The sequence below is a fragment of the Maylandia zebra genome, linkage group LG23 (assembly GCF_041146795.1).
Source record: "Maylandia zebra isolate NMK-2024a linkage group LG23, Mzebra_GT3a, whole genome shotgun sequence".
NCBI lineage: Eukaryota > Metazoa > Chordata > Actinopteri > Cichliformes > Cichlidae > Maylandia > Maylandia zebra.
In genome coordinates this window covers 372,439-383,728 of record NC_135188.1, presented here as the reverse complement: position 1 = coordinate 383,728, position 11,290 = coordinate 372,439, and the positions used below count along the sequence as shown (strand labels likewise).

The 11,290-nt window shown below is 46.3% G+C and overlaps 1 long non-coding RNA gene across 1 annotated transcript; it reads right to left on the bottom strand.

The window, feature by feature from the left end:
• Positions 1 to 8,260: 8,260 nt before the first annotated feature.
• Positions 8,261 to 10,667, bottom strand: LOC143415096 (uncharacterized). The gene is made up of 3 exons (XR_013095701.1): positions 10,408 to 10,667; positions 8,401 to 8,580; positions 8,261 to 8,316 (listed from the first exon to the last, which is right to left on the bottom strand). It is a non-coding gene; the product is annotated as an uncharacterized LOC143415096 (long non-coding RNA).
• Between the last annotated feature and the right edge of the window lie 623 nt (positions 10,668 to 11,290).

Below are 11,290 nucleotides of genomic sequence, written 5' to 3'. Positions count from 1 at the left end.
CGCGATGGCAGCGGCGGCGACGAACTCTTTCCGGAGGCCGTCCCCAAAGGCCATGATGGTTAGAGGCCTGGAAAACGGCCGGGAGAGACGATGCGGAACAGGTCGAGCTGTGGCGGTGTGGTAACCGCAGGACCAGACGAAGGCACGGAGGCAGGACCAGACGAAGGCACGGAGGCAGGACCAGACGAAGGCACGGAGGCAGGACCAGGCGTGGATGAAGGCACGGAGGCTGGACCAGGTGTGGATGAATGCACGGAGGCTGGACCAGGCGTGGATGAAGGCACGGAGGCTGAACCTGACGGCAGCGGGACGGCTGCGAAACCTGACGGCTGCGGAACCTGACGGCAGCGGGGACGGCTGCAGAACCTGACAGTGGTGATACTGCAGGAGGTGATGTGGATGCAGACAACGGTGTAGAAATCACAGGGGATGATTCAGCAGGTGGTGGCTGAACAAACTTCCCCGGACCGTCAGCAGATGTGAGGATGTGCTTGCTGGGTCCTCTAGGACCCCCAGCAGACGAGGCGTGAAGCTGGACGGGCGACTCGGGCCCACCAGCAGACGACACTTGAGGCTGGATGGGCGGCTCGGGCCCACCAGCAGACGTGGCTTGAAGCTGGACGGGCGGCTCGGCCACTCCAGCAGACGTGGCTTGAAGCTGGACGGGCGGCTCGGGCCCTCCAGCAGACATGGCTTGAAGCTGGACGAGCGACTCGGGCCCTCCAGCAGACGTGACTTGAGACTGGACGAGCGACTTTGAGACTGGACGGGTGACTCGGGCCCTCCAGCAGACGTGGCATGAGGCCGGACGGACTCCTTGGAACCTCCAGCAGACGTGGCATGAGGCCGGACGGGCTCCTTGGAACCTCCAACAAACGTGACATGACACTGGACAGGCTCCTCGGAACCTCCAGCTAACAAGACTTGAGGCCAGCTGGGTTCTCCCGAACCCCCAGCTAACGTGGCTTGAGACTGGACGGGCTCCTCGGGCCCTCCAGTGGAGACAGACACTGAAGCAGCAGGTACGGAGACCTCTGGCAGTGTGGACACTGGCTGGGGCTGAGCAGCACAGTGGCTTGACTCAGGCAGCAACAGTGGGATGCAGTCCTCGGAGGGCTGTAAGTGTTCCCCAATACACTCAGCAGAGGACGGAGGCGGACGGGTGAACTCACTTGAACTCTCAGGGGGTGCTGAGAGCCGAGACCGTTCTGGTGAGTTCTCCGGGTGAGCTGCTGGCGCTGGCGTCTTGACCTCTAGGGGTCCAGAGTTGGCTGGTGACTGACACCCAGCCTCTGGGGAGGCCCTAGAGGGAGCAACTGTCTCTGAGATGGCCAGCTTAAGAGAACCAGCAGATATTGTGGTGAAGTGTGTTTCCTGCTTTGAATGAGAAGGTGAGGATGGGCAGACAGCTGAACTGGTGGCAACAGAGCTATAGGCAGCGAAGCGGCTACAGACTGACCTACCAGTAGTGGAGACAGTTGTAGTGGAGGCGTAATAAATTGTGGAGTGTCTGACTGAACTGAGGGCAGCTGGGCTGCTGACTGGGGTGAAAGTGAGGATGGGACGATATGGCCAGAAAAAACAGTTTCAGAAAGGTTTATTGCTTTCCCTGAAGGAACTGACGGAGACAAGAAAGCTTCCCTGACACTTAAATTCCCTATGTTTGTAGTGCTAGGCTCAGCTACTCCGGGCATGGGAACAACAGCGTGAACATAGTCATTAACACGAAAAGTCGGCTCAACAAAAGCAGTCTTAGGAGCAATGGTCATAGGTGAGACAGAGAAATCCTTATTATTTTTAGAGGAGACACAAAAAATAGCTCCAGAAGAAATAGACCTAGTATCTGGGTCAGAAGGAACAGAAAGAGTGTCTGTTTCACCCACCACAGCCGGCTGTTTTGACATCCTGAAGTCCGGCGGTGGGGTGCCGCGCCGGTGCCGCGCTTGGAGTCGGCTCCGACGGGCCGGGTAACACCTCATCCAGCAGTTCGGACGGCACGTGCTCCACTGAAACGAGCGGGCGAGCGGTAGCGGCGGGGGGGTGAAGGTGGAGTTCGTGGAGAATGAAGTTTTGTACCACAGGGTGCAGTGAGTCCAATAGCCAGGGATAATCGGAAATAAGCTGTTGTAGCCTGGCTTCCAGAAGGTAGAGAAATGCTTCTCCCTCATGCTCTAGCCACAGGTTAATTAATTTTGAAGCAGAGTTCATTATGAGATCCCAAAGCTCCGTGGGTGGGGTGAATGCCGCTGGATCCATATCTGGCTGGTCCGTACTGTCACGGCGAGTGAGATGAGCCGTGTGGAAAATAAAGGAGGATCCAAACGCAGGCACTTGTAAAGGTGTGATGGTGGTTTATTAAACACAAAATAAAAATGGACAAAAGGCGAACCAAACAAGGACTAAACTAGACTAGGAACAAACTGACTACAGAACACGAACCTGAACATGAATGAAAGTGAGCAGAAACACTTGGCGGTTGACAGCAAGGAAACACACAGATGAGACAGTGTTGAATACACAGACAGACCAGCAACTACAATGACAGAGGACACAACTTAAATACACACAGAGAAACACAGGGGAATTACACACAGGTGGTGGACACAGCTGGGAATAATCAACAAGACGAGACAGAGGTAAAACTGAACACACTCACATGAGACGCAGACCTTCAAAATAAAACAGGAAACGAGAACACTACACCAAGATGCAGACCTGACACTGAGACAGACAGACAGAATGACACATGGAACCTGAACTAAACTAAACGTGAGATACAACCGAGAACAAATCCTTAAACATGAATAAACAGAAACATAGAATTCTAACGCCCAAAACCACAACAAACATTCAAAAATAAACTAATCAATCAAAACTCAAAATACTGGGTCGAAACTGACCCAGAACCGTGACATCTTCTGCTTTTATTTTCTTTATTTAAATTCATATTACATTTTTATTCACTCAGCTGATTTTAAATAGTTTTCTAAAGTCTGTAAGCTCTCTTTGTATTCTGTTGACACGTTGATCAGTTCAATCAGTTTTTATTTCATTTACATTTTAACAGCAGTGTTAGAGTTAAAGTTACATGTTACACTTAGTTCTGCACAATTCTCTTTTAATGATCGTTTGGTGTTTTGGGGTCAGTTCTTATTGTATCAGGTCTCATGAGAACCTTCACAGACATCAGGTCTCATTATCGATTCTTTATCATGCAGTTTGTGATGTTATTCCCATCACAGAAGAATCCATCCAGAAAAAAAATCAATCCTAAGTAAATCTTAAATAATCAAACATGTAATCTGCTGTGAAATATATTAAATTAGTAAAAAGTAGATGTGATGAGACTTACTGTTCACATGATTTCATGTTTAACAGATCAAAGATGGAGAAGCCCTCACCTGTGCAGCTCCTGGAAATGTTGAAGAAATTGGGAGAAGAGGAGCTGAAGCTTTTCCACTTTTACCTGCGGTATGAACCTGGAGCTGACTTCCCTAAAATCTATAAGTGCCAGCTGGAGAACGCAGACAGACTGAAAACAGTAGAAGTGATGGTGCAGGTGTATTCAGACAATGTGATGGAGGTGGCGAGGTCAATTTTAGGGAGGCTGACAGAAGGTCAGTAAGAGAAAAAAAACATCAAACACTGCTGACACAATCAGATAGAGAAAGGGTTTTATTGCCAAATGTTGAGCAGGTTTACAACATTAGGAAATTGCTGCGGTACTTAGTGCAAAACATACTGTCAGACATTGCTTAAATAAACATAAAAATAAAAAGTGCTAAGCAGATTGATATATACATGTGCGCAGGTGATGGTCAGTGCAAAAATGGAACGGATGCAGAGAACACAGTATAGGGTCATGTGTTAGTGGTGCGAACAGTCATACGGTTCTTGTTCATGAGTCCAACAGCAGAGGGGAAGAAACTGTTCTTGTGGCGAGAGGTTCTGGTGCGAATGGACCGGAGCCTCCTGCCTGAGGGGAGCAGGTCAAACAGACTGTGTCCAGGGTGAGAAGGGTCAGCTGAGATCCGGGCTGCACGCCGCAGTGTCCTGGAGGTGTACAGGTGCTGCAGAGATGGGAGTCTGCAGCCAATCACCTTCTCAGCAGAGCGCACAACACGCTGCAGTCTCTGTTTGTCCCTGATAGTGGCTCCAGCGTACCACACGGTGATGGAGGAGGTGAGGATGGACTCGATGATTGCAGTGTAGAATTGCATCATCGTCCGTGTTGGCAGGTTGAATTTCTTCAGCTGCCTCAGGAAGTACATCCTCTGCTGGGCTTTCTTGATGACGGAGGTGATGGTGGGCTCCCACTTCAGGTCCTGGGTGATGGTGGTACCCAGGAAGCGGAATGAGTCCACAGAGGTGATGGGGGTGTCAGTCAGGATGATGGGGGGGAGTGGGGCTGTGTGCTTCCTGAAGTCCACAATAATCTCCACTGTCTTCTGGGCATTCAGCACCAGGTTGTTGTGGCTGCACCAAGACACCAGACGTTCAACCTCTCTCCTGTAGGCAGACTCGTCCCCGTCTGAGATGAGCCCAATGACGGTGGTGTCATCTGCGAACTTGATTAGCTTGACAGACTGGTGGGTGGAGGTGCAGCAGTTGGTGTACAGGGAGAAGAGCAGAGGAAAAAGAACACAGCCCTGAGGGGAGCCGGTGCTGATGGTCCGGGAGTCCGAGACATTCTTTCCCAGCCTCACGTGCTGCTTCCTGTCCGTCAGGAAGTCAGTGATCCACCGGCAGATGGGATCAGGCACATTCATCTGGGAAAGCTTGTCTCGGAGATGGTCTGGAAGGATGGTGTTGAAGGCAGAGCTGAAGTCCACAAACAGGATCCTGGCGTAGGTTCCTGGGGAGTCCAGATGCTGCAGGATGAAGTGTAGGGCCATGTTGATGGCGTCGTCTACAGACCTGTTGGCTCTATATGCAAACTGCAGGGGGTCCAGGAGGGGGGCCGTGAGGGTCTTGAGATGGGAGAGAACTAGGCGCTCAAATGACTTCATGACCACAGATGTCAGAGCCACGCGTCTGTAGTCATTTAGTCCAGTGATCCTAGGTTTCTTGGGGACAGGGATTATGGTAGAGGACTTGAAGCAGGCAGGCACATGACATGCCTGCAGTGAGGAGTTGAAGATGCCAGAAAACACTGGGGCCAGCTCGTTTGCACAGTGTCTGAGGGTGGCAGGAGACACGCCGTCTGGGCCGGGAGCTTTCCGAGTATTCAGACTCCTAAACTGCTTCCTCACATCTGCTTCATGAATATGAAGAGTTGTGGTCGGAGGAGGTGGTGTGAAATCCTCTTTTGTGTGGGGTGAGGGTGTTGCAGGTGAACAGTTTGAAGGTGGTGATGGCTCTATGGAGGGGGGGGAGGTGGGGGAATGAGTGTCCAAAGTGCCTCTATTGTTGGGGTCGTTGGAGGTGTGAAGGCTGCCTGATGGCTCGTCAAAACGGCAGTAGAAGTTGTTAAGGGTGTTGGCTAAGAGCAAGTCATCAGTGGAGTGGGGGGTTTTAGGCTTGTAGTTTGTAATATTCCTAAAACCTTTCCACACAGAGGCCGAGTCATTCTCTGAGATCTGCTGCTGCATCTTCTCAGAGTGCTGATGTTTAGCAATGTCCACTTCTTTAGTGAACCTGTACTTGGCCTCTCTGTAGCAGTCCCTGTCTCCGCTTCTGAACGCCTTACTCTTTTCCAGCCACAGCTTTTTGAGTTTAGGAGTAAACCAGGGTTTGTCATTGTTATAACTCACCCTGGTGCGTGATGGCACAATGCTGTCCTCACAGAAGTGGATATAGGAGGTGACAGTGTCCGTAAACTCGTCCAAGCTGTTAGAAGCAGCCTTCATTGTGTCCCAGTCTGTGGTCTCCAAACACGTGCGAAGCTCCTCCACAGCCTCGTTGCTCCACAGTTTTTTAGTCCTCACGACAGGTTTGGAGAGCTTCAGCCTCTGTCTGTACGCGGGGATTAGGTGGATCATGACGTGGTCAGAAAGTCCGAGTGAAGCGCGGGGCACCGCGCGATAGGCCCCGCTGATCGTGCTGTAGCAGTGGTCTAATGTCCTCTCCTCTCTGGTCGGGCATTTAATATACTGCTTATATTTTGGAAGCTCATGGCTCAGATTGGCTTTGTTAAAGTCCCCAAGAGCAATGATGAGAGAGTCCGGGAATGTCCGCTCCGTGTGGAGAATCTGCTCCGCGAGTGCGCACTGAGCTGCCTGCGCATCTGCGTCTGGCGGGATGTAAACAGCGGCCAGGATGAATGAAGCAAACTCCCGCGGAGAATAAAACGGTTTGCAGTGAATAAAAAAGCGCTTTGGGGTCCTTAGGGACTAGAAAAGCGCTATACAAATGCAGGCCATTTACCATTTACCATTTGTATCAACAGTTGTAACAGGCTAAGCCACCTGAGACACTGCATTGAATTTGTTCCTGTCTTAATGATTTCAGCTGACTGGTTTCAGCTCAGATGTTCTGCTTTTTCCTTTCAGTAGATCAAAGCAGCTCGTGCTCCTTCTGCTTCCAATTTAGAAGAAGAAGAAGAAGAAGAAGAAGAAGAAGAAGAAGAAGAAGAAGAAGGCTTCAGCGAAGTGGCGTTCATGGTCTCAGTGAACAGTCACAGTCACACACTGCATGTGGTTTTAAAAGCAACATGTCTGTTCACCACTACAATGGAGATGTGTAATATTAGTGCAGCTACGGTTTGTTTTTGAACATCAGTTCTGTTTTCTACTTTGATCACTTAGACCAAAAAAGTGTTGTTTTCAGATTCTTTCTTTTACATCTATAAACCACCTGTTCATTTTTTATTACAATTAGTTTCACATAAATGTTAGTGTTTCCTTTATGATCTTTTAATGCTTACACTACACTGTACATGTCTGCATTAGAGACATTTCTGTTACCTGTTTCTGTTGACTCAGAGTTGTGAAATGTTCTTTTATTTGATACACAATATGAAGTTCATAATTTTCTTACAAATAAAACTCTAATGACAAACATGAACAGCTGTGCTTATTTCTGAGACATGAGTTTTTGAATGTGTTCATATTTAGACAGTGTGCATCTGTCTGCTGAAACTGTGATGGTGAACCTGAGGTGATGGTCAACAGAAGGCAAATATATATGAATATAAAACAATATTGAAGTAATGTCTTTACCCTCTGCAGCGTGTGCACGCAATCACCTTATTCACTGTAGTAAACATGCACCGCTAGCTCACGTGACTGACTGTCTCCATGGTTACATCGTATATTATTAGCTATGTAAACAGCATCCAAAGATACCGCCATAGCTCTCTGCAGCTGTAACACTTTCACACTTTTTTTTTTAAGGTCATGCTAGGCGGTTGCTATGGTGGTTGCTGTGGACTTGGGTGGACAGCGTCCGATTCCTGTTATTAGCTGTCCGCCGTAGGGAGGCTGCGTTCCATTTACAAGTAGTGACAGTCTGCCGCAACTCGAACTCAAACCCCGCTTTGTTCTTTAATTATAGGCCTTTTATAGCCATTCATGACACGCACACACACACATAAAGCACTTTGCCTCACCATGAGAATACAAGTTTACCTAACCTAACCTTAAAGTATCTGATATAGGATAGAAAAATGAAGCAACCAGAGATTTAATGATGAAGACTCTGGGTTCTGTAGTTCACGTTTTACAGTCCTGAATGACTCTTTGCATATGATTTATTGAAGAGGAGTTTAGAATGCACTTTAAATTTAGACTGTTGCTGTTTCATTTTTTACATTGTTGCCGTGTTATGTCATGAATAAGGTTCACCTGCTGGGGGTTTGATGGATCAGCTGGACAATACAGTCAAAGACAGAATTCATTCATCATATGCAAGAATCCTAGTTGGATTTTTGTTGTCACTCATGTTTTTGCCCCTGTACATCCTTCTCAGCAGCACACATGTGGGTACCATTTAATCACACTTCTTCCTGAGCTTTGCTTCATCACAAGACCAAAGGTGGCATCCCGTGTCACAGTCTTATCATCATCCAGAAGAAACATTTGAAGAAACATCACGGAGAAGAAACATTTACTGAGGACAACAAAGCCCAGAGAACACGAGATACACAACATCCAACATTCAGACTCAACAGCCTCCATAAATGAAGAGCACCAGGTTGGTTCAGTTATAGTAGATATGAGCATACTTCACATTACTGGATATGAATAATAATGAGGAGGCAAACTTTGAAGATGCAGAGCATGATGTCCCATCATCAGACTGTAAACAAACATCCACCAGACTCTTTGTTGCCAAAATTGATGATTCTCCTATCAGGGATCAGTAGAGTGTATTAACCTGTGGTATAAGCAGCAGTCACTGAAATATTACTCTTTCAGATAAGAAAGCCAGGGTGGGAGGGATCTCTGCAAACTGACTTACCTCTGCAAGTGTGAAGCTCAACAAAAATCTGACTCTCCAGTCACAGACAAACAAAACCTCCAGCTGGGAGATAGAAAACGCTGTCTGGGTCTTGCTGGATGTTGCTGGTCAGAGTCCCACATTAGCAGAGTGCTTCTTGGTCCCACTGACCCATGTGGACAGCAACTGTGGAGAACTGTTCTGGAAAACAGAGAAGAGAATTAAAATAACAAAAAGCCAAACAGGATTTCCACAAAGACTATCTTGGAATCAGCAATCAAAAAAATCACTGGTTCATATTTCAATTAAATATGAACAGGTTCCTTAAATGTACGCAGTTCAGATCTGATTTAATTTAATTTCCTTCACACAGCACATTTGTCCAGGCTGACAGGTAAACATAGAATTAATCTCAGGTAACATGACTCATAGTAGAGTTTCAGTAAGAAAGATTGCTAGCTCTAATATTATTACCACACAATCCAAGGACACACCAACAGCTCAGATTTCTAGAACTATTTAAACAAATGTCTTCTGAATATTCAATTCAGGTTCACAGTGGGAGGGTGGGGGGTGGGGGGGGGGGGTGTCGTGGAATTTTTAAAATAAAGTCTGCAACACAGAAAGAGCTGTGATCAAGCTATTTATTACTGCGCCAACACACATCAAACATCACAGTTCAGTCATGTCAGCGCTGCCACAGAAGTTGTGCTCCTACTCCTTTATGCATTCCAAGGAAGAGGGAGGAAGTTACAAACTGATCCTACCACACTTCAACGGATCAATGGTTAAGCTGTTTTGTGCCCTTGGCCTTATCAGCACCTGTAAAGGGAGTTGTTTTCTCAAACTGCTGACGCTGAAGTAAGTTCATCTAGGTTTAGAAACTTTCACTGAACAGTAACAGCGTCACAACTAAGCATATGCATAAGCACTTAAATACTTTAAATGAGAATAACAGAAAATTTCTATTAAAAAGGCTAGAGCCTCTCCCAGTAGTCATAGGTAGAGCACACCTGGACAGGTCACCAGTCTGTCAGAGGACTAACACAGAGACAGACATCAGAGTAACAAATCTATTTAAAATTAATGTAAGTTTGCTGCAGCTGTATGTATGAACTTGTGTTTCTGTGCTCACAGTCCACCTCTCAGGAACCTGCAGTTTACTTTTAGTCAACTTTAAACAGACCTCACAAAAGGCTGATGTGGCTGGATCAGTAGTCTGATTTAAGTACGATACCTTTGGCCAGGGATTAATCTGGTGCATCGCTTCACTGCAGTCTTACGTATTTTCCCCACACCTGAATAAAAAATACTGATATATACAAATAACAGCTTCAGCTTATGCAGCCTGACTCAATCCTAAATGTTCAGCACACAGAGACACAGAGGTACCGTTTAAAGTTTAGTGATAACCTGAGTCACTGATCATTTGCAGTATTACAGAGTCTGGCAGTCTTTGCATGATGTCCACGTCACTGTACGTTTCTAGCTGACTCTCAGGTGTGACAGGTGTGCCAGCAGGAAAGAGTAATAATAACCTGCATCCTGAGGTTTTTCATGCAGGATTAAAGGAGCCAGGCTTTGTTCACACAGCTAGGATTGTATTTTACACTGACCCTGGGTCAGTATAAGTATCATACAGTTTAAACGAAGCACTGAAACTTGCACATATTTATTATAGATGCACTGAAGCTAATCGAGATATTTGCTGTCAATCTGTGGCTGCGATTAAACACTTTACAGAAAACTTTATTAACTAGTAACTTCATCAGTCATGACAGAAGCTAATGTTTCTGTGCTAACATCGTTTAAACAGTAACAGCTTTACTCCAATATAAGCTAACGTTTACACCGTAACTTTAAGCTAGCACCATAAAGACGGTAAAACACGTAATAATATCTACAAATGCATCTTAAAGCTGTTATATTAGCACTCGGTGTATTACTAAGATAACCACATTAACATTACTGACACTCGCTGACTTTTAATAGTCATTCTATAAATGCTGTCCGTTTAAATGGTCTTACCTGTAAACACTGCATATCCACCGGATTCCAGCCAGAGTGGATTCTGGAGTCTTCCACGCTCCTGTTAGTGATCCTCCATCTGGATGGATGAGAACAACCTTCTGAACAATCTAGCAGGAGATGGCCCATATCTATGGGACTGATTTGTGCTAATAACGCCCATTGTATGGACTGATAACAGCCGAAGCGGGTGAATAAAGTCACCCAGTAGCTAGCTGTGCCATTACCCAGCATACATCACTCCCTCCATAAATGCAATAAACGATATAAAAGCATCGTTCTACCTGTTTTTCAGGTAGTTGTTTACATTATATAATTTATTGTGTTCTGTATACGTCACTACAATGTGATTTGGAAAATGTCTAAATATAGCGACAACAGGCACTTCCGCGGCAATCTCTTCAATCGGAGGACCCTTCACGTCAATTCCCGACGCGAGAGGGGTACCCTGCGCGTCCATAAGTGAAGCAGAGGGAGCCTGACCATGCGTCACACATTTGACGAGTTGGGAGTGAGAACGTGTTGGTTAAAATGATCTTTGATTCTCAAAATTCTTGCTGGTAGATACTCCAATAAAATAGCTTCAAACAGATGTGGTTATGAACTCATTGGCAGCAGTATACTAACTACATGTAAATAAAAATTAACAACCGCGTGAACGTAACAGCTTAATATAATTTGTAGATAACAATTTATAGTTAGATTAATTTCTTATCTGGCTATTGGACATACAAAGTTATGTTGCAATGTAGGAAAAAATTATAAGAACAACAGAATAGTTGGTGCTGATGTCAGAGATAAATCAGGGTGAAAGGCATCGCCATCTGATCAGTGTGATGTGGAGATTAGGAGAAAGTAGGTGGAATAAACCACACTAAGTGTG